The 24,606-nt window shown below is 35.9% G+C and overlaps 1 protein-coding gene and 1 pseudogene across 1 annotated transcript in view; one reads left to right on the top strand and one right to left on the bottom strand.

Annotated features, from left to right (window-relative positions):
- Positions 1-24,606, bottom strand: part of PSMD14 (proteasome 26S subunit, non-ATPase 14) — a 101,898-nt gene that overhangs the window by 54,727 nt on the left and 22,565 nt on the right. The window lies entirely within an intron of this gene.
- Positions 10,958-11,037, top strand: LOC118551180 (U4 spliceosomal RNA; annotated as a pseudogene).

The following is a 24,606-nucleotide window of genomic DNA, read 5'->3' as shown; positions in this document are numbered from 1 at the left end:
TCTGCCATGTTTAGTAAAACAGAAATTAACAACCAGATCCACAAATTTTAAGTGTGGTTAACTTAAATGAGATACGGTTCCCCACACCCCACCCCATTTAGAAGGTTAAAATCTTACCCAGCATAAAAAGCTGTGAGTTTTACTTGGGCAGCCCTTGTTGACTAAGTGTTAAAAAAAAAAGGCATTTGCCATTATAACAGGATAAAACTAACGCCTCTAAGTGTTACCTACTCAGGCCTTTTAACAAATTTGTTAACACTATTAGTTATATTACTCCACCTTTCTCTTAGTGTGAACTGGTATCAATTATTTAGCCAATTTTATTATGTTATTAAAATACCTGCTGATTAAACATGAACCAAAGTGTCACTTAAAAGAAATGTAAAATAAATAGTATCATTGAACTGCAACACTCTAAAACTATCTAAAAATACAAAGTTATCTTGGGAAACAACACAGACATTTCAAAATTTGTCAAAAAGTTGTTCTAGGATTTCAATATTACACAGGCTTTATCTTTATAATGGCTGTTTAAAGGTATGTATTTGGTCCTGCATCACAGAATTAAGGTCTTTAAAATACGTATTTTTCAACAAAGAGAAAATAAATTTTATTAACAAATGGAGGTGACTATGTTTTTAAAAGACAAAATAAAACCTAAACATATACTGAATAGTTGACAGAAAAATTTTAATTTATGGTATCCAATATCACCCAAATTTGACAAATACTGTAAAAAATTTTTAAAATTTGATGAAGCTACCACCTTCAGTTTCTGCAATTAAAATACCCTGAAAAAAACCAAGTGAACACAAAATAGGTGAATTCAAACATATACAAATAACTACCATGGTATTGTTTATCTACTATCTAGCAAGGTAAGAAACAACCTTTTAATACTTTAATTTTGTGAGTATTAAACAACTAGTGTGAAAAACAAGCTGCATGTAAACTATTTCTACTGCCTGAGCTTCAATGACTAGCTGAGGCAACCTGTTATAGGAGGTGTTAATTGGCAATAGGAGTACAAGTCAGAAGCATGCTCCCCATCGTCATAACCCAGCAAGGCTAGGTCATTAAAGTGGAAATGAATTCTTTCATGTCGACTTAACCCCTTCAATGCATGATTTCAGCTGTTTTCTCTCAATTAATTTAAAAAACTTGTTACTTTTTAGAGTTAAAAAAAAAAAATGTTCCCCAAAAAAGGTCCTTTGGCTGACAGTTCCAATGACTATATTATTCAGAAGAGAAGAATAGAGCGAGTTAATTGCAATATATAATATTGCAACTCTCCCTTCTGAAAAATATAGAAACTAGTTATGTTTGCTTGTTTTAACACTGTAAAGAAAATATAGGAAATAGTGTTTAGAAATAGTTTAGAACCATTTAGTCATATAGGGTTTTGATTTACATTTCTGTTTAAGGATCCAACTTATCCTATGATAACTTAATCATCTTAACCCTAGGATAGGGCAATATTAATTTTTTTATTCCCGTAATGTCCATGTAAGAATCCTCAATTTAAAAATGTTTTGAAATATATATGAGTTAAACACCTTTCTAATTATGTTTTATTATTCTGATAAGGTGCATAGTCACAGCATATCCTAATGACTGGTTGCCAAAAAGCCTAAATTCCTTTTATGGCATGATCTTAGAGGTTTCCAGATGGCACATTAATTCTTAAGAAAAAAAAAAAAAATACAAAAAGAAGGAAAGAAAAATAAGAATGAAAATGTCAAAATAATGATGCACTGCTTTCAAAATGCCATATTTATAAATACTAATATTCTTATACATTTTAAGCATTACAGGCATTTTAAATAAAATTCAATTATATAATATTCTAAATATTACAATTAAAAATTAACATACTTATGCTACATCTTTCATCTCTGTGTAACCCTGAAAATATTCCTTTAGTGAAAACAGTATCAGAGTAAGAACATTAGAAAACGTATAATACCTAACACTATGTACCTTGTGATAAATCAATAAAAAATTACTAACATGACAATATAGACATAATCTCATCCACTGTTGTAATATAGCTGGGCTCTTGAGTAATTATAACTAAAAATATGCTTATTAAAAACTTGGTCAGCAAGGTCTTAGATAATAATGGGCAATATAATGGTTCGAGGATATCAAAAAAACAGAAATTATACTACAACTGATTCTATATTCCTTTCCCTACCTCACCCACTCTTCTTCCAAGTCTTCCAATTATTTGACAAACTCAGTTCTTGCTTCTATGAAAACTGACTTTCCTTCCCTAGGCCTACTGACCTCCTCCAATACAGCAAACCTAAGTAGCTGCCCTGGAACCAATATTTTGAGAACATAAAAATTTCAGTGGGAGAAAAGGCAGTGGGGTGAGGCTACATAATAGTAAGGGAGAGGGTAAGATGACATTTATAACATCACCTGGTTATAAAGACAACTGATCAAAGTAATATAGGATCTGAAAGCCTAATGCACATTGCCCGATCTGACATTTCTTTCTCTTTAAGATACTCATTTTAAAATAATTTTTACCTACTTAAAAGTGTGTGTGTGACATATGCTGTAAGCACCAATCACTTTAGACATCTATGAAATCCGTCTCACCGGAATAAGGATCTACTATCTCCCACTCTGGATGACTTTCACTCTGCTCCTTAGCAGAGGAAGGAGCAAGCACAATGCTTGACTTCCTTTGTTATACAGAAGAATCATTCACAGATCATCAGTTAGTCAAACTTCAGAAACCAGAAGATAACTACAAATGTTAATGGGGCACCTGGGTGGCCAGTCAGTTAAGCATCTGCCCTCGGCTCAGGTCATGATCCCAGGGTCCTGGGATCGAGTCCGCATTGGGCTCCCTGCTCAGCGGGGAGCCTGCTTCTCCCTCTCCCTCTGGCTGCCACTCCCCTTGCCTGTGCTTGTTCTCTTTCAAATAAATAAATAAATAAAATCTTAAAAAAAAAAATGTTTAGGAGTGGCTAAAAACATGCTGTCTTTTATAACTGGAAATTAATTCCCACCATCAAGCAGAACCTTGAATGTCCCACAACAGACCATTAAGTTTTATCAAAACTGTTGCACAACAGACCCTACGACTAGCTTTGACTTTAAAGGGCTTATAGTCATGGATGCCCCTTTCTTCTTTTACAATGTTCAACTACAGTACTATTTATTTATGAATTTAAATTATAAAACATGCAAAATATAAGTCAGCTACAAACTAGTTATTTTGGGAAGCATTCATAATCCATTAGCCCACCTTCTTTTTTTTTTTTTTTTTTAAAGATTTTATTTATTTATTTGACAGAGAGAGACACAGCGAGAGAGGGAACACAAGCAGGGGGAGTGGGAGAGGGAGAAGCAGGCTTCCCACCGAGCAGGGAGCCCGATGTGGAGCTCGATCCCAGGACCCTGAGATCACGACCTGAGCCGAAGGCAGACGCTTAACGGCTGAGCCACCCAGGCGCCCCCATTAGCCCACCTTCTGAATTATATATTACATAATGCCACGTATGAAATGTTACACACACACACAGAATGTTTTTATTTATTCACTCAACAACCACAGAGCCCACTTGCTAGCTAAACAAAGGCAGACAGGCCTTGGCCCTTAAAGGTTTATAAACTAAAAAGTAAGCAAGAAAGAGAAAAAAAAACCATAAATGCAATACAGTAGATTAAGTGCAAAAATAGCCACACGTATAAGGGGCACAATGTATAAGCACAGAAGTCAGAGCAATCTATTTGATAAAATCTTTCTATAGGCTAAGAATTAAAGAATATGCAGAATTTTTTCAAGCCAAAAAAGGGATAGGGGAGTGTTAGGAAAAGGCATTCCAAGAAAAAAAAATGACTTATTTATTTATTTTTAAATGACACATTTAAAGGCACAAAGACACAATACAGAAATCATCCTGCACATTACTGTTTCAGGCTTTTTAAATAATGCGCTAAAGCATGGGTTTTTTGGGGGGCTTTTTTTTAGATTTTATTTATTTATTTGACAGATAGAGAGACACAGCGAGAGAGGGAACACAAGCAGGGAGAGTGGGAGAGGGAGAAGCAGGCTTCCCACAGAGCTGGGAGCCCAATGTGGGGCTTGATCCCAGGACTCTGGGATCATGACCTGAGCCGAAGGCAGATGCTTAACAACTGAGCCACCCAGGCGCCCCTAAAGCATGGGTTCTTAAAATTAAATATAAGTTAATATTGCTTCAATTTCAATGGATGTTTTTCTGAGAATATGACTTTTTTATAAAGGCCATCTTTAAAAGAAATGCTTTTTCTTAACCACACTTTTCCCTTTATGAAAAATATTTAGCACTTTAGAATATACATCAGTCTGGAATTCTGAGATGCTTTAAAAAATATATATAGTTACAAGACAGTAGAGGAGAACATGTGTTTTTTCATACAAAATGTTATCTTAGGGGCAACCTAGGTGGCTCAGTGGGTTAAGCAACCGACTCTTGATTTTTGGTTAAGGTCATGATCTCAGGATCAAGAGATCAAGCCCTGCGTCAGTCTCCATCCTGGGCTTGGAGCCTGTTTAAGATTCTCTGTCCCTCTCCCTCTGCCCCTCCACCACCCCCCCACTTGCACACACACTCTCTCTAAAAAAAAAAAACAAAGCAAAAAACCCAAAAACAAAATGTTATGTAGTAATAAGCAGTGTCTCTGTGGTTTATAGATTTTGTACAAATATTATATGAGGCCAAGGACTATTTCTCTTTAACATATAGTTCTCAGAATAAAATATTGTTTTAACAAACAATATTATAAAAAGCTGATTACCTGACATTCAAGCAATGGATACCACTGGAAAAGAAGACACAGAGTTCAAGGCTAGGATTAGCTGGATCACTAATCAAAGATGCTGAAGAATAAGTGGATACCACTGTGATCAGCTGTTACAGCCACTGAACAGCCATAAAAACCAGGCCCTAGAGGTGTTAACACAGAATACTAATAACCTTGCCTGTTTGGGTGTATCTTGCTTTACATTTTTCAAATACGTTACATTTGCATCTTACTCTGTGTTTTTCAAATATGTTATTTATATCACCTAATGAAAGAAGAGAAAAACCAGGAACAATATATGAAAGACTACTACACAGGAGAGGGAATCCAAAAAAAATGGGTTAATGTAGGCATGGCTAGGAGGAAATAAAAAAGACAGGAAAGCTCTGTGTTCAACACACTATGACAAGCACTAGGTATATGATGAACGAATTAGATGTGGTGCTAGTCCTTAACATGTATGTTGGAGACAGATAATACAAAAGTAAATATAAAAATGAGTGTATAATTATAACTTGAGTTTGGTATCAAAATAGGAAACAGAACAAGCTTTGGAGATGTAATAAAAACAAGGCCTATTTTCAAAGAGCCTTCCCCAGAAAGCAAGTAAGCAATGAACATGTAAGCCAATGATTCCTAACCTTGTTTATTCCTCAGAATCCCCTGGAGGGCTTCTGATGCCTGGACCCACCCTCAGAGATTCTGATTTAAATTGCTCTGGAGTGAGGCTCAGGAATCTCTTATTTTTTCTAACATACAGCCAAGGTAGAGAACCACGGATATAAACTTATAAACCAAAGGATTTCATTATTTTGAGGTTAATGAAATTATTGGGGTAAGTTTGCCTGGCTAATTGGCTAGGAATTTGAGAGATCTAGAGCTAATCGCCAAACAAATCACATTCAACATTAAAACAAGGTTTTATAATAATCTCAATTCAATGAAATGCAGAGGTTTTACAAAGTGTTGCAGAAGTATGAAGAAGAGATTAATCAAGTTTGAAGGCATCATGTGTGGTAATTACTGTTACCCACCAAATATTTCTGGTCCTTCTCTCCAGCCCATAATAGGAGTATACCTCCTTGACCTCCTCTTAAAGTTAGATGTGAACATATGACTTGCTTTAGCCAATGAAATATAGAGGAGACCTGTCATTTCCAGTCACAGCTTTTTAAGAATCAGAGTTCAATGATAACATTCTGTCAGCTTGAGTCCCAGAGTAAGGATGACACACAGAATGGCACCCAGCTGATCCATGACAGACATATAAGCAGAAGTGAAAAAGAAAGCTTTGTAGTTTTAAGTCACTGAGATTTAGGGGTTGTTCTTGAAGCATAACCCAGCCTTCCTGACTGACACACCATAGAAGACTTCCAGAGGAAGAAGATTATTTAAGCAGTCCAGAAGGAAAGTTAAGAAGTATAATTCAGGGGCACCTGTCTGGCTCAGTCAGAAGAGCATGTGACTCTTGATCTCAGGGTCCTGAGTTTGAGCCCCACACTAGGTGTAGAGATTACTTAAAAAAATAAACTTAAAGAAAAAATAAGTACCATTCATTAGACAAACAATGGGGGCAAAGGGCATTTGTTTTCAGAGACTACCTTATACAAAGTCATGAATGAATAAGCAGAATGACATGGGACACTTGAGGAATTATAAAATAGTATAATATGGCTAGTTTAGGATATGAGAAGGTTGGAGCAAGAGATAAAGCTGAAAAAAAAGACAACTCATAAAGGACTAAATAAAGATCTAGACAAGAGATCAACTCACAAAAAGGTCAAAGCAGCCATTCCACAAAACAGTTCATATACGAGTCCTCAATCTTCTTTCTGCCCTGTTATACCTAAGTGAAGACCCATTTTCACCAGTAACAATGGCATACTATTATACATATCAGTTTAGAAAGCTCCAGTCGATTTTGATCCACTTTTAGGAGAGAAGGCCCTCCCCCTTCCCTATCCCCTCAAGAAACACTACACTTTGGCTTGAGGACTGTATTTACCCTACAGTGAAGATGACTGAGGCCTTATGAAAGATGTTTAAACAAATGAATAAAATAATTAGTTCTGCATTTTAAAAAGGACTTGCATTTCTGGTGGCAGAAAGATTTACTAAAGGATAACTGTGACAAGAAGGGTACAGATAAAGATTATGTAAAGGCCTGAATTAAGCAGAGGCAATGACAGAAGAAATACATTCAAGAGACTTTAAGAAAACAGACCACAAACCACAATTCTTGAGGACTAACTATATAGAGGAAATGGAGTAGTACACTGTGATTGCATGTTTTTCCTGGGGAAGCTGGGTAAATACTAATACCATTAATCAAGATAGGAAATACCTTCAAGCCATATCCAAGATCTCCAAAATCCATTTCTTACCACCAGAATCTTACTGCTTACCACCATAGCTCTCTGATGATAACTATAAATGTTACAGGGAATGAAATCCATCTATATCTCATTTTATGTAATTTTGTTTCTCCTCTTATTAGAAATTATCTGAGATCTCCTTTCTTTCCTAATACTTTGATTAAGCAAGACCTGACATTACAAAGTTCAAATTTAATCTCATACAACTTTAATAACATTATATCTAGTACATCTGCCAACAGTGGTTTAGGCCTGCCTAAAGAGGAACAATTCAAGACTACCAAAAACCATGATAGCAATCAGTTACTCACTCAAAATTAAACACAGTAACAGCTATTCTTAGCAGGACTAGTATTCTTCCTTCTCAATATAAAGCACTGAAGTTCTTTATCCCTAAGCAGAATTAATGAATAAAAAAATACATAAGTCTCAGTTAAATTTGAATTTCAAATAAATGAATATTTCTAATATGTACATTCCTTGCAATATTTGGGACATACTTCTATTTTTAAAATACTTATTGTTCATATGGAATTCAAATTTAACTGGGCATCCTATGTTTTATTTTGTGATTTAAATACAGCAACCCTATTCCCAAGTAACTATTAAGTACCCTTTTCTTTTTGAAGATTTATTTATTTATTTATTTATTTGAGAGAGAGAGAGAGAGAGAGATGCACACGCATGCACACGCACTCGTGAGCACACACGAGTGGGAGCAGGGGCAGAGAGGCAGAGAGAGTGGGAGACAGAGAATCTCAAGCAGACTCCCTGCTCAACGCAGAGCCTGACACAGGGCTCGATCCGAGCCAAAACCAAGAGTCGTTGCTCAAACAACTGTGCCACCCAGGCACCCCTATTAAGTACTTCCTAATCTAAGTCCATATTTTAAGTCTCTTTCCCATTTTATTTGTTCTGCCTAGCTTAAGCCAGAGGCAACTTTATATTACTACACATACCAGTAACTTTTTTAAAACCTACTGCTACTTCTGGGGGCACCTGGGTGGCTCAGTCAGTTAAGCAGCTGACTCTTCATTTTGGCTCAGGTCAGGATCTTAGGGTCCGGAGATTGAGCCCAGCTTCGGGCTCGTGCTCAGCCAGGAGGCTGCTTGAGGATTCTCTCTCTCCCTCTCTCTCTGCCCCTCCCCTGGCTCCCGAGTGCACTCTCCTACCCCTCATAAATAAAAAATAAATCTTAAAAAGAAAACAAAACTAATGCTACTTCTTTATCTTTAAATAAGTAATACTTTCAAGACTAAAGCACCCTGACCAAAAGGTCATTGAGTTCCCTTTAATAAAAAAAATACAAATGAAATTATCATCTTAATGATATACACATATTCCTATTCTTTTGGAAATTAGCATCTACTTTGAAATGTCTTCTCTTACCAGATGCTCAAATAATCATTCATTAACCAACAAATATATCTTTTACTTTAGGCAACAAAACATAGTTCAGAGTACACTGTTTCCTCCTGGTCTCTCCAACCTCTGTCCCAGGTCTAGCTGACAGTAGATTCTCCATGCAGGCCCTGAGCAGTGCTCCTTAGCTCCCCTAGATTTTCTTTGCTATAAACTCTTCTCCTTATTATGTCATTAAGTCTCCATTTAGTAAAATACTCTGTAAGGGCTTTGCATTCACTTGTTTGTAACTCCACCACAGCATCTGGGGGAATGCTCTGCATATTACTACTGCTCCCTGATAGAATGTCTTAATAGAAAAGTCAAAAAGTTAAGAGAAGGCTATGGACATAACTGAAAGAATTCCACACTAGATAAAGATTACCCAACACCCACACAAAAGATGCTCAATAACTCTTCAATCTCTTTATAAATAAATGCCGTTTTAGCTTTTATTTTTGATCATTATCTCACCCACAAACATGCCAGCAGCAGGCATTCTGATGCCTCTGTGAGCCAAGCATACATGAAAATGCCAAAGGCAATCCTTTGCTTGTGTGGTCTCCATTAAGAACTTTAGATCCCTTCTCCCAGAAGGATAAATATATCCAAAAGGCAGAATAAATGAGAGGCTACAGAAAAGGAAACTAATATGCTTGAAGCATACTAGAAAAAGAACAAGAAGCTGAGACAGTAAGCCAAGTATGTAGCAGACTGGGCCCAAGGGTTATTCATTTAGACAACTGATCTTTCTCAGGCTTAAGAGTAGAAAGTTGCTTTGCAGGGTGTGAGAGAAGCCAGTGAGGCACCTATATCAGCAGTTGAGAGGAAGAGAGGGCCAAGTGACAACTATCTACAGCATGAAGAACTAATGTTCTTTTCTAGTCATTGTTAGTTACTTTTAAACTTTGTTTCTTTTAAAACTTATAAAATATTTAAGAGGTACAAAAGATCTAATATTAATGCAATATACTCTCATTACCCAGCTTATGAAATAAAACATCATTAGAACAGTTGGGCTGAAGTTCCTTTGTCATCCTCTCTGACTGAATGCATCCTCTCCATACCCCCAGGTGTAGCCACTACTCTAATTTTGGTGATTATCAACATTTCTTTATACCTTCATTATAAAAGTATACATAAAGTATTATAGTATTTGCATGTTTTAAATTCTATATAAAAATTTCATATAGAATGTACTATTCCTCCATTGCTCTACTCATTATATTAGTGTGGATTAATCATGTTGGCATGTGAAGATCCCACTATTAAGCAAAATTATGTACATTCTCCTACTGCTGATGGACAATTAGGTTGTTTTCAATTTCTTGATATTATAAAATAGAGATCAAAACTACAGCCTGTGGGTGAGCCAGCTGACTGTTTTTGAAAATGAAGTTTTACTGGAACGCAGCCAGGCCCATTCATTCTTTTTTTTTTTTTTTTTATTACGTATGGTTGCTTTAACACTACAGTGGTAGAGCTGAATTGAGTAACTGCAACAGAGAACATTTGGTTCCCAAGCCTAAAATATTTACAATCTGGCCCTTTAAGGAAAGGATACCAACCCCTGCTATTAACAATGCTGTTATGAATGTTCCCCTATCCATGTGGGAGACTTTCACTAGGGAACATAATTAGGAAAAGATCTGCTAGGTTGTAGAGTAGGCCAATCTTTATCATTACTAGATTTTTCCAAACTATTTTTCCAAGGTGGTTGGTTATACACTTTTATAGACCATTCATGTTTCTTCCAATGTTTGTATCTTTGCCCATTTAAATATGGACATCTTTCTTTCTGATTTGCAGAAGCTAAATATATATGTAGATAACTACTGCTTTGTCCACTATGTTAGATATCTCTTTCCCAATCTGTGGCTCACCATTTTGCTTCTTACCTTCATGTCTCAGCTGCATCTGAAAAATGAAGATTATAACATAATCCAACTTCATACAGTTGTTGTAAAGAGTACCTGAGTTAATAGATTTAAAGTACTTAGAACAGTGTCTGGCACATGTAAGTGCTCTACAAATGCTAACTATTTATTCTACAGTGGTGTTTTTGGAAAATGAATTTTAAATTTCAATGTAAATTAATTTATCAATCTATCCCATTAGTATTTGTGCTATCTTGTTTAAGAAATCCAACCCTACACATTCAATTATGTGTCCACTAAGCAATATACGTCTCAACCTATCTTGTTTATTTACTACCACTGAATGCTAAGAAAGAACAACACTTTCAGTTAACATGGTTTCAATTAACTATTCAGTTTCAACATATTTTCTTCAGTATAATTTTAATACTGATCTCTATGAAATTCAAGTAGAAAATAGAAACTCATCGAGAATATCTAGTCCAACACAAGTTCTGCCCCTTTGTGCAGTGGCAGTATTGTAGGCAGTGAGGTTTATCCGGGGCGCGATTATTGCTAATTGAAAAAGTAAATAAAAGAGGGATCCGCTGATGTCCAAGATATAGTAACAGAGACTAAATTTACATTCCTACCTAAAAATGGATAAAACTATATAAAATAACAATTTGTAGGACATGGCTGATAGGCAACAAAGGACAGTGATAGCTGAGGACTGTGAAACACAGAGATAAGCCGTACTACCACCCAAGCTTATTGCCTTAAGACAGTTTCCAGGCTACAGTGCAGGAGGAAGGAAACCAGGCAGAGAGTCTAGTGGACTCCCTAAATTGACATGATGGAGCTGAGATTACTGGGAAACCAAAGTAGCTAGAGCTATCAGGACGGAGTACTGATAATAGCTAAGAAAATAACTGCTAAGAGAGAAAACTCTGGAGATCTTGAGGGTCCTCCTTGAGTATTCAGCTGTGCATGTGTGTAAAGAAACTACCAAAGTCTGGGGAAAGGATTAGAGAAGAATACCTACCTCTCACATAGCACTGAAAATAGTGTCTGTTCCCACCAACCAAACTGAAAAACCTCCAATGCAAAGGCATCGATTAGACAGAAGGGTCTAAGCATTACTCCAGATTCACCTTATAATTTTTAAAAGCAAAACTAGAAAGAATCAAACAGATTCCAAGTAACTTACTGCATCTCATAACAAATATCAAGAATATTTATAAGAGTAAAAAACAGCCAGCATACAAGGCAAAATTCAGTCAGGCACTAGTGAAAAATTACCAGGCATGCAAAGAAGAAAATATAACCCACAATGAGGAGATCAATCAATCAACTGAAACCAATCCAAAACTGACAAAGATGTTAAAATTAGCAGACAAGGACACTAAAGTGTTATTATAATTGCTAAAACGTGGAGACATGGAAGACAAAAAATGACCCAAATCCAAGTTCTTGAGGTGAAAACTGCAATAAGTCAGTGGCGATAGGATGACATAGGCATGAATTCAGAGAGGCTTGGTAGAGCTTTCACTCTACAATGTCCATGGCTGGCCAAAAGGTGAAAAAATATTGTAAGATGAAAAATACACTGGATGGGATTAATGGAAGATTAAATCTTGCACAAGAAAAAATGAGTTAACCTGAAGACACGGGAATAGAAAATGAAACACAGAGGCCAAAATGATAGGAAAAAAAAATTAACAGAGCCATAAATGAACTTTGGGACAACTACAATGAGAAAAATATATATGTCTTTGGGATCCTTGAAGGAGGGGGGGCGATAGGAAAACAGAAAAATATTTAAAGAATATCAAAATTTGTTGAAACTTGATGAAAATAATAAACCTACAGATATAGGAATCTCAAAGAACCACAAGCTCAAGAAACACAAAGTAAACCACATCAACGCACATCATAACCTAAAGACCAGTGATAAGAGAAAAAATCTTAAAAGTATTACAGAACTAGGATAAATACAGAGATCAATAAAACAGAATTAAAGTTCAGAAATAAATCCTAACATTTCAAGTCAACAGGTCTCTGATAAAGGGACCAACACAATTCAATGGGAATAGTCTTTTCAATGGTGCTAGGAGTATTTACATGCAAAAACATGATCCCCCACCTCACACCATGCACAAAGTGGATCACAAAAAAGAAAAAAAAAAATGTAAGAGCTAAAATCACAGGGGCACCTGGGTGGCTCAGTCAGTTAAGCATCTGCCTTCAGCTCAGGACATGATCTTGGGGTCCTGGGATCAAGGCCCACACTGGGCTCCCTGCTCAGTGGATAGTCTGCTTCTCCCTCTCCTTCTGCCCCTCTTCCCCCCACTCATGCTCGCTCTCTCTCTCAAATAAATAAATAAAATCTTAAAAAAAAAGCTAAAATCATAAAACTCTTAGAGACGAAAACTGAGGAGTAATTTTTCATGAACTTTGGTTAGACATTGATTTCTTAGTACAATATCAAAGGCACAAGTTATAAGAGAAAACTGATACACTGGACTTAAATAAAAATTAAAAACTTTTGTGTTACAGGGCGTCTGGGTGGCTCAGTCAGTTAAGCAACAGACTCTTGGTTTTGGCTCAGGTCATGATCTCAGGGTCCTGAGATCAAGCCCCATTTTGGGCTCCCTGCTCACTGGGGAGTCTGCTTCCCCGCTCTCTCCCTCTGCCCCTCCACCTGCTCCTGTGCACGCACGTGCACACTCCCTCTCTAAAATAAATAAATAAATCTTAAAAAAAAAACAACTTTTGTGTTTCAAAGGTCAGCATCAAGAAAAGGAAAAGATGGGGCGCCTGGGTGGCTCAGTCGTTAAGCGTCTGCCTTCGGCTCAGGTCATGATCCCAGGGTCCTGGGATCGAGCCCCACATCAGGCTCCCTGCTCTGCGGGAAGCCTCCTTCTCCCTCTCCCACTCCCCCTGCTTGTGTTCCCTCTCTCACTGTGTCTCTGTCAAATAAATAAATAAAATCTTAAAAAAGAAAAAAAAGAAAGGAAAAAGACAGCCCTTGGATTCAAAGAAAATATTTGCAAATTATATAAGGAGGCTTATATATGTAATATATAAAGAATTTTTACAATTCAGTATTAAAAAGAAAAATAACCCAATTGTTTAAATGGGCAGCAGAACTGCATTTAAAAAATGTTATATCCTTCACGTGTAAGGAAAATGACAGAAATACAGATCTACGCAAAGGAAAGAAAAGAACACAGGAAATAATAACTACATAGGTAAATATATTATTTTTTCTTATTATTTAAATTTCTTTAAAAGACAATAGACTGCTGTGTCAAAGAACATGGTAGTTCCTCAAAATCTTAAAAACAGAATTAACATATGATCCAGCATTCCACCTCTGAGCATATACCCAAAAGAACTGAACACAGAGATCAGAGCTGATATTTGTACACCAATGTTCACAGCAGCATTATTTATAATAACTAAATGTGGAACATCACAAATGTCCCTCAAAAGATGAATAAACAAAATGTAATTTATCATACAATGGAATATTATTCACCTTAAGGAAGGAAATTCTGACACATGCTACAAGGGTAAGAAGATACTGAAGATATTATGCTAAGCGAAATAAGCCAGTCACAAAAGGACAAATATCATACGATTCCACTCATATGAGGTACCTAAAGTAGTCAATTCATACAGATAAAAAGTAGAATGGTGATTGCCAAGGGCTGGGGGGGAGGGGGAATGAGGAATTATTGTTTAATAGGTACAGAGTTTCTGTCTGGGAAGATGAAGTAGTTCTGGAGATGGATGGTTACACAACAGTGAGAATATACCTAATGCCATTGAGCTGTATACTTAAGAATGGTTAAAGGGGTAAATTTTGTTACATATATTTTACCACAACAAAAAAATAAGACTACTTAGGCAAAAATAATAAAAATATACCATGAAGTTTATAACATAGGTAAAACTAAAATGTGTAACAACAATGATACAAATGTTAAGAGGAAAGATATAAAGTATACTATTTTAACATTCATATAAGTAGTACACATCACCTGAAGGCAAATTGATAAGTTAAAGATATATACTATAGGGATGCCTGGGTGGTTCAGTTGGGTGAGTGTCCAACTCTTGGTTTCAGCTCAGGGCATGATCTCATGGGTTGAGGTGATCGATCAAGCCCCGCATCAGGCTCTGTGCTCGGTGGGGAGTCTGCTTGAAAAGAGTCTCTCCCTCTGCCCCTCCCCCCACTTCTGCATACACACTCTCTCTCTCTCTCTCTCAAATATATAAATAAATAAATCTTTAAAAAAAAGATATATTCTGGGGTGCCTGGGTGGCTCAGATGGTTAAGCGTCTGCCTTCAGCTCAGGTCATGATCCCAGCGTCCTGGGATCAAGCCCCACATCGGGCTCCCTGCTCAGCTGGAAGCCTGCTTCTCCCTCTCCTACTCCCCCTGCTTGTGTTCCCCCTCTCTCTGTCTCTATGTCAAATAAATAAAATTTAAAAAAAAAAGGGTATATACTATAAATCCTGAAACAAATAATAAACTAACAAGAAAGTTATAGCTAGAAATCCAACAAAGGTAATATAATAGAATTATTTAAAAACTCAATCTAAAAGGAGGCAGAAAAGAAAAAATGGCACAAAAGAACAAGTGAGAAAAACAGGTAAACAGTAATATGATAGATTTAAATGCAATCATATCAATAATTGCATTAAATGTAAATGACCTAAATATCACAATTAAAAACCCAAGATTATCAGACTGAATAAAGACAAACAAGACCTACCTACCTATATGCTACCTACAAGAAAGGTACTACAAGTAGGTTAAATAAAGACCTAAATAAGTTCACTGGGAAATATATATCACATTAACACTAGTCAAAAAGAAAGATGGAGTGTCTATACCAATATCAAACAATTTCAGAACAAAGAGTATTACAAGTGTTAAAGAAGCTCATTATATTAAATGTGATCATCTCAACAAAAGCAAAAAAAAAAATGACAAAGCCTAACATCCACTCCAGATGAAAACTAATAAAGTAAAAAACAGTAAAAAAACTTCTGTAATCTGATAAAGACCATCTATTAAAAAACACATAGCTAATATGGTAGAATGAATGCTTTTCTCCTAAGATCAGGAACAAGACAGAAAAGTCCACTTTAACGTCTATTCAACATTTTACTGAAGGTTCCAGTCAATTCAGCAAAAAAGGAAATAAAAGGCAGCCAGATTGGAAAAAAAGACGTAAAACTGTCTCTTTCACAGACAACATAATCACTGAAATAAAATACTGCTATGGGGTGCCTGGGTGGCTCAGTCGTTAAGCGTCTGCCTTTGGTTCAGGTCATGATCCCAGGGTTCTGGGATCGAGTTCCACATCAGGCTCCCTGCTCCGCGGGAAGCCTGCTTCTCCCTCTCCCACTCTCCCTGCTTGTGTTCCTGCTCTCACTGTGTCTACCTCTGTCAAATAAATAAAAATCTTAAAAAAAAAAAAAATACTGCTATAATATCATCAAAAATATGAAACAGACATAAATATGACAGAATGTGAAAATTCTGTACACTAACAACTACAAAAAATTGTTGAGAAAAAGTTAAAACCTTAATAAAGAGATATATACTGTATTCATGGGTTGGAAGACTCATTACTGTTAAGATATCAGTTCTCCCAAATTGATGTATAGATCTTACACACCATCAATTAAAATACCAACAGGTTTGGGGCGCCTGGGTGGCTCAGTTGTTAAGCGTCTGCCTTCGGCTCAGGTCCTGATCCCAGGGTCCTGGGATCGAGCCCCACATCGGGCTCCCTGCTCCGCGGGAAGCCTGCTTCTCCCTCTCCCACTCCCCCTGCTTGTGTTCCCTCTCTCGCTGTATCTCTCTCTGTCAAATAAATAAAATCTTTAAAAAAAAAATTAAAAAAATAAAATACCAATAGGTTTTTATTTATATAAATTAACATACTTGATTTTAAAATCTGTATGAGGATGCAAAAGACCTAGACTGGCCAAAACAATGCTGTTAAAAAGAACAACTGGAGGACTAAACAACCTTATTTCAACACATTATGGAGCTACACTATTCAAGACAATGTATTGGCTTTAAAAGATAGACAAATAGATAATGAAACAGAATAGATTCTGGAAATAGAATCATACATACAGGGACAAATGATTTTCAATAAAGATGGAAATGCAAAGGTAGAGAAAAAATAATCTTTTCAATACATGTTGCTGCAAGAGTTGGATATCCACATGCAAAAAATGTTTTAAAATCTGAACATGATTCACACCTTACATCATATATAAAAAATTCACGGGGCGCCTGGGTGGCTCAATTGGTTAAGTCTGTCTTCGGCTCAGGTCATGATCCCAGGGTCCATGGATCAAGGCCCACATTGGGCTCCCTGCTCACAGGGGAGTCTGCTTGTCCCTCTCCCTCTGGCCCTCCCTCTGTCTGCTTGGCCTCTCTGTCTCACTCTCTCTCTCAAATAAATAAAATACTAAAAAAAAAATTCAAAATGGATCACAGACATAAATGTAAAACTTAAAACTATAAAACTTCTAGAGGAGGGGCGCCTGGGTGGCTCAGTCGGTTAGGCGTCTGCCTTCGGCTCAGGTCATGATCCCAGGGCCCTGGGACCGAGCCCCACGTCGGGCTCCCTGCTCCATGGGAAGCCTGCTTCTCCCTCTCTCACTCCCCCTGCTTGTGTTCCCTCTCTCGCTATCTCTCTGTCAAATAAATAAAATCTTTAAAAAAAAAACAAAAACAACTTCTAGAAGAAAACATGAGAGACTATCTTCGTGATCTTGGGTTGGCAGAGATTTCTTAGATATCACACCAAAGTATAATTTGTAACAAAAATTTTGTAAATTAGACTTCAAAATTAAAAACTCTGCTTTTCAAAAAACACTAACAGAGTAAAAAAAAAATAATATCTGCAAATTATATACTTGATAAAGGAGTTGTATCTAGATGATATAAAGAACTCACAAAACTCATAAATAAAACAGCCCAGTAAAAACTGGACAACAGACTTGAATAAAGACCTCACTAAAAAAGATATATGGATGGCAAATAAGCACATCAAATGAAGTTTAACATCATTAGTCACTAAGGAAGTGTGTGAACTAGAACCACAATCAGATACTACAACCTATTAAAATGGCTAAAATTAAAAAAGATTAACCATACCAAGTGTTGGCAAGGATGTGGAGGAATTTGAACTCTCATACATTGCTGGTAGGAGTGTAAAATGGTACAACCACTTTGGAAAACAGTTTGACAGTTTTTTTTTAGTAAATTAAACATATACCTACTGTATGATCCAGCCATTCCACTCTTAGGTGTTTCCCCAAAAGAAATGAAACATGTACATAATGTTAATCCCTGCTTTACTTATAATAGCCCCAAACTAGAAAACACCAAAATAGCTGTAAACAGGCAAATAGATAAACGAAGTGTGGTATATTGATCCAATGAAATACTACTGAGCAATAAAAGGGAATGAGCTATTGATACACACTTAGAAGAATTTCAAAATACTTATGGTATAAAAGCCAGAGAAAAAAGACAACTATTGTATGATCCCATTCATTTAACATTCTAGAAAATGAAAACTAATGTGTAACAGATCAGTGGTTGCTTGGAGAATGGGGAAGAACAAAAAATGAGGGACTACCAAGGGGCCTAAATAAAATTTGGGGAGTGATGGATGTTCACCATTACGCTTGTAGTGCTAGCTCAGCAAGTGTATACATGTCAAAACTTATCAAATTATGTATTTTATGTATGTATAGTTTAATGCACGCCAATTACACCTCAATAAAGCTAATAAAAGCAAAAGCTTATAAATATTCCTATTCTAAATTCTTACAACTCAAAGAATATTGTAAAGTTACTTAAAGCCTTCTGTGATCATGTACTGCCTCTTGTGATAATTCTCAAGTACAGTGACTACAAAATAAAATTCTTTTGTAAGCATAAAATAGAAAAAGGCTTATGAATAGGATAGATAATATGATTTGGTGTAGCAGCTCAGCAAATTCATGTATCAGAGTCAAAAACAGCATTCATTCAGAAATGCCCAATTAAAACGTTTTAAGAGCAGCTTTCCTATCTTTCAAAAAAAAAAAAAAATCTCCTGACTCCACCTACAATGTGACAGGATTATAGCACCTGTGTTTACACACACACACACACACACACACACACACACACTGCAGTTTCCAAACTTCATATCTCATAATTTGTAGTTCCAAAGATAATTAATTCCAAAAGTTGTTAGAGAAATATTCTGGTCAAAGGTGACAAATCTAGTTTAGGGATGCTTCATCAAGGCTCAAAAACTCACCACAATGTTATGCATTTGGAGACCAAGTTTCAATCTTTCAGATTAAAATATGTAAATGCTATATGATCTAATAAAACATTTTTAAATCCTCTCATCATTTTTTATTGATCCTTAAAACAATGAAGTAGTTAGAGAGGTATAATCATACTTCTACTGAACATACAGATAGGCAAATAAATACAGATAATTTAAATAACTGTGCAAGCTACAGGTCAGGAGGTATATTCAGGTCCAATCTGCTTTCTGTTACAGTGCATCTTTTCAATTATCACAAATGTTACCTGTTTACACAATGAAAAATACTATGACTTACTGCTCAAAGTCATCTGCACAGGGAGCCCTGAGCCCTGAGCCCATCACCATGAACAAAAATTGACTATCTGCACTGGGTCATTCCTATAAATTCAGTATATAAAAAAAATGACAATGCTTATCAATAATCTGATAAAACCCCCTCCCAAATTAAAATATTGGTAAGAGGAATAGATATTCTGGAATCAGAAAGAATAAATATGAGGTTCTATAATTGCCTTGCTGCTTAAAGCTCAGATTCCTGTGAATTGGGGCTTCTCATACCCATGGTACTAATTACTGTGAGTATTAAATGCTAGAACATTAGATACTGCATCTAGTATGGTACCTGGCACACAGCTGCTACTACTCTCCCTACTACTTTTAACAATACACTTTATACTTAAGTTACTGATGTCTGTCAAAAAACAGTAATTCTAACATCAATAATACATACATGCTTTAGAAATAAATACTAAATTTATATATAAAAAGGATAATACTTTGTCTTTCCTTTAACTGAATTTCACTCACAAGCATGCCTATTAGGTATGCAGATTAAGAAACAACTACAATAATAAACAAAGTCAGCACATTTTCTTCACAGAATATAGAGACATACAGCATGCCTGAAACTGGTTCTGAATCTCTGTACTTGTAAAAATTCTGGTTAGTGGTTTTAAAAAACTAATTTAATTTTTCTTTAAATAACTTTGAATAAGTAAATCATTCATATGACAATACACAGTGTTGATAATAGATCTTCATGTTTATAAAAAATAAAGTCAAGATAAACTTAAAATGAGCTTATTGTTTCCAGTATACTAAAAATATAAAAATCACCTGTGATCAAGAAATAAAGTTTCAAAGAAGTTTACTTCTTCAATATAATTCTAAGGGTTTTATTTCAAATAAGCAATGTCATTGAAAATACTAAAGAAAAAAAATTATACCCAAACTCATAATATGCTTCCATAATCCATATAATTTTAGGATCTATGGCCACTTCTAAATAGTATCACAGCCTTTTTATATCCCTATTTTTCATCAATATTCCAAATTACCACAAAATATTCAAATACAAACAATGTTATATTAACAACAGTGACCTGCTTTAATTCAACACAGTATTTTAAGTCCTAGCCACAGCAATCAGACAAGAAAAATAAAAGGCATCCAAATTGGAAAAGAAGTAAAGCTGTCACTATTTGCAGATGACATGATACTGTATACATAAAAACTTAAAGACTCCATCAAATAAACTGTTAGAATAAATAAATTCAATAAACCTGCAAGATATGAAATTAATCTGTTCCATTTCTATACACCATTAATGATCTGTCAGAAAGAGAAATTAAGAATCCCATTTACAAATGCACCAAAAGAATAAAATACCTAGAAATAAATTTAACCAAGGAAGTGAAAGACCAGTTCTCTGAAAACTATAAGACACCGATGAAAGAAACTGAAGATGACACATGCAAATGGAAAGATATTCCATGCTTATGGACTGGAAGAATTACTACTGTTAAAATGTCCATATTATCCAAAGCAATCTACAGATTCAATGCAATCCCTATCAAAATGCCAATGGTATTTTTCATAGGACTAGAACAAATAATCCTGAAATTTGTAGGGAACCACAAAAACCCTGAAGAGCCAAAGCAATCTTGAGAAAGAACGAAAAAGATGGAGGTATCATGCAACCTAAATGCAAACAATACTACAAAGCTATAGTAGTCAAAAGAGTATGGTACTGGCACAAAAAACAGACACAGAGATCAATGGAACAAAGAGCCCAGAAATAAACTCACAGTTATACAATCAATTAATCTACAACAAAGAAGTAAAGAATATACAATGGAGAAAGGACAGTCTCTTCAATAAATGGTATTGGGGAAACTGGACAACTACATGCAAAAGAATGAAACAAGACCACTTACACGATAAGCAAAAATAAACTCAAAATAGATTAAAGATCACAAACCATAAACTCCTAGAAGAAAACACAGGCAGTAAGCTTTTGGACATCAATATGAGCAGTATGTTTTTTGGATGTCTCCTCAGGGAAGGGCAACAAAAGCAAATATAAAAAATGGGACTAAATCAAAATAAAAAGCTTTTGCACAGCAAAGGAAACCTTCAAAAACAAAAAGGCAAACTACTCATTGGGAGAAGATATTTACAAATGATATAAGTGATAAGGGGTTAATATTGGAAATATATAAAGAACGCACACAACTCAATATCAAAAAACAATCTAATTAAAAAATGAGCAGGGGCACCTGGGTGGCTCAGTCGGTTAAGTGTGTGCCTTTGGCTTAGGTCATGATCCTGGGGTTCTGGGATCGAGCTCCACATGGGGCTCCCTGCGCAGCATGGAGTCTATTCTCCTTCTCCCTCCCTCTTCCCCTCCTCGCTGCTCGCACACTCTCTCTCTCAAATAAATAAATATGTTTTAAAAAATAGGCAGAGGTCATGAAGAGACATTTTTCCAAAGAAAACATACAGATGACCAAGAGACACATGAAAAGATGCTCAATATCATCAGGGAATTGTAAATCAAAACCATCTCACACCTGTCAGAATGGCTATTATGAAAAAGACAAGAAATAACAAATATTGGCAAGGATGTGGAGGAAAAGGAACCCTATGCATTGTGGGTGGGAAATGTAAACTGGTACAGCCAGTATGAAAACCAGTACAGAGTTCCTCAAAAAATTAAAAATACAATTACCATATGATCCAGCAATTCCATTTCTGGGTATGTATCCGAAGAAAACAAAAACACTAATTAAAAAAGATATATGCATCCTTATGTTCACTGCAGCATTATTTACAATAGCCAAGATATGGAAATCAACCTAAGCATCCACTGACAGATGAATGGATAAAGATGTGACATACATACAATGGAATATTACTCAACCATAAAAAAGAATCGTATCTTGCCATTTCCAACAACATGGATGGACCTAGAGGGTATTATGCTAAGTGAAGTAAGTCAGAGAAAGACAAATACCACATAATCTCACTTATATGTGGAATCTAAAAACAAAACAAATGAATAAAACAAAACAGAAACAGACTCTTAGAGAACAAACTGGCGGTTGCCAAGAAAGAGGGGTGGAGGGAGAATGGGCAAAATAGTTGAAGGAGATTAAAAGGTACAAACTTCCAGTTATAAAAGAGGTAAGTTGTGGGGATGCAATGTACAGCACAGTGAATATAGTTAATAACAGTATAACAACTCTGGTGACAGATGGTAACTAGATCATGTCTTAATGCAAAGAAATGTTAAATCACTATGTTGTACATCTGAAATTAATATAATGTTGTATGTCGACTACCAAAAAAAAAAAAAAAAAGTCAGTGACCCTGCTTAAATTTAACCATTGTCTGACAAGGAAGGCACTATGGAAGAGCTTGACATGTACAATTTTGCCAGCTGATATACAAAAGTTCTAAATTAGCATTTGGAAAAGTAATCTACAGATGGCTATGTACAATTCAGAGAAGTCAAGTGAATAAAAGGTGGAAACTATCTGTACTTACAAACCTAAATTGAGCTAAGCAAAGCCTTTTGAACGTTCTGCCATAATTCAACATTAAATAGACCTCTGGGCTTGTTACAGTCTTGTTGTTAAAATAATAAGTTAACACAAAGGCTATCATTATCTACCACTCCTAATATGAGCTCCTAGCACCATTTTGGAGGTCTGTTACCTAACATTACTTCTAATAATCACATAATCCTGCAAAGTGAGTACTATTGTGCCTATAGTATAAATGAGGAAGCTGAGGCTCAAAGAAGTTAACCAATGTGCCCACAGTGATCAAGGTAAGTGGTGAAGCCTAAATTTAAAGCTGCCAATGTTACAGTAAATATCTTTTTGAAAACATTAACACAGGAAATGACCTAAGTGTGTATCAATAGAAGACTGGTTAAGTAAGTCATGATTCATTCACAAAGGGAATAGCAAACAGTCACTTAAAGAAAAATGAGGTAGCTTTTTATGTACTGAATATGGGATGGGACAGTATCCAGGATATTCTATTAAGTATGTACATTCCACTATCCCATATGGTAGCCATTGGCTACATGCAGCTATGTAACCTTATTTAAATTAAATTAAAAATTTAGTTCTTCAGTCATATCACCATATTTCAAGGGCTCAACAGCCACATGTGGCTAGTGGCTACCATACTGGGCAGCTGAGTATAACACATTTCTTTGTTCACAGAAAGTTCTACTGGACAGCAGCAATACAGAATATCTTTGGAAGGACATAAACTTGTAACAGTGTTCGTTTCTAGGGAAGGAGACAGAAATGGCAAGGACACTTACTCAACATATATACACAGTTCTAACTTCTGAACTCTGTTAACATGTCATACCTATTTTAAAGGAACTGCCTATTTAAAAATACCTTGTTTCGTTCTCAAACTCCTTGATTTATGCTAATTAGAAGCATAAAAGGCTCAAAGTTCTGAGGCATAACCGATAGAGATTAAGGGATAGAAAATATCTCTCCAAGATTTCCTAGAAATACTCCTGACCACTACCTTAACTTCATTAAGCATTTGTCTATTCATAATACTATTTGGGATACCAACCAAAAAACTACAGAGTTGCTATTTCAGAGAAATTAAAGAAACAGGGACAGAAAAAAAAAATTTAGAAGAAAAAGTATTACAGAGCATTAAAGAGAGGCTGTGGTCAAAAAGCCCAGGGGAAAATTCTATTCTTTTGGGAAGGAAGGTACAGGTGACACTGTCACATCTATTTCTCTTCTCCCTTTCTCATACTGCTCTTTAATGCTCTACAGAGGAGCACCTGAAAGCAAGTCTTTCAGTTCTACTCCGAAATCATATTTTTTCCTTCAAAGGTCGTAAGTTACTTAATTACTGTATGTGTCAATCTCTTCACCTGTGAGATGGAAAAACTGTTGCTTAATCAATGTTATTTACTAACTACTGGGCATTTTTGCCTAGGAGAGGCGAGAGAGAATAACAGCCAAACCTGAGAATAAAAAAGGCAGTCATCAGGTAATCCAAAATAACAAACAACAAAACATTTGAATTGATACTTTTTTTCTCATTGGGAGATAGCTCAGGGAGGTTGAAGGGCCTGCGGATGATGCTAATGTATGAAAATATACCCTGGAAGAAAAACGAATAGCAACAAGATCCCAAACATCCACTTTCTTGCACATTGACACTGTACTGTCATTCTCTTTTCCTCTTCCACAGATCTCTGTCACCATTCAGATCTAGTCTAGTTCCAGAATGTGGCCTTTTGATTGTTGCCCAATATATACTACCTTTCTCAGTGAGTTTGAATTAGATATCCATGCCAAGGCAGAAAGCAAGCCACACTGGTGGCATGAATTTATCCCCACACAAATTGGGGACCAGAGAGGGACTCCATAATCTAATCATAACCACAAGCATTCAAAGACATCAACTTACTAAAGAAAATATCCTGCAAAATGTAAGACCAAGCAAGGAAGATGTGGC

The sequence above is a fragment of the Halichoerus grypus genome, chromosome 4, assembly GCF_964656455.1.
Source record: "Halichoerus grypus chromosome 4, mHalGry1.hap1.1, whole genome shotgun sequence".
Taxonomy (NCBI): Eukaryota; Metazoa; Chordata; class Mammalia; order Carnivora; family Phocidae; genus Halichoerus; species Halichoerus grypus.
Note: the sequence above shows the minus strand (reverse complement) of the source record. Positions and strands in the feature narration are given on the sequence as shown.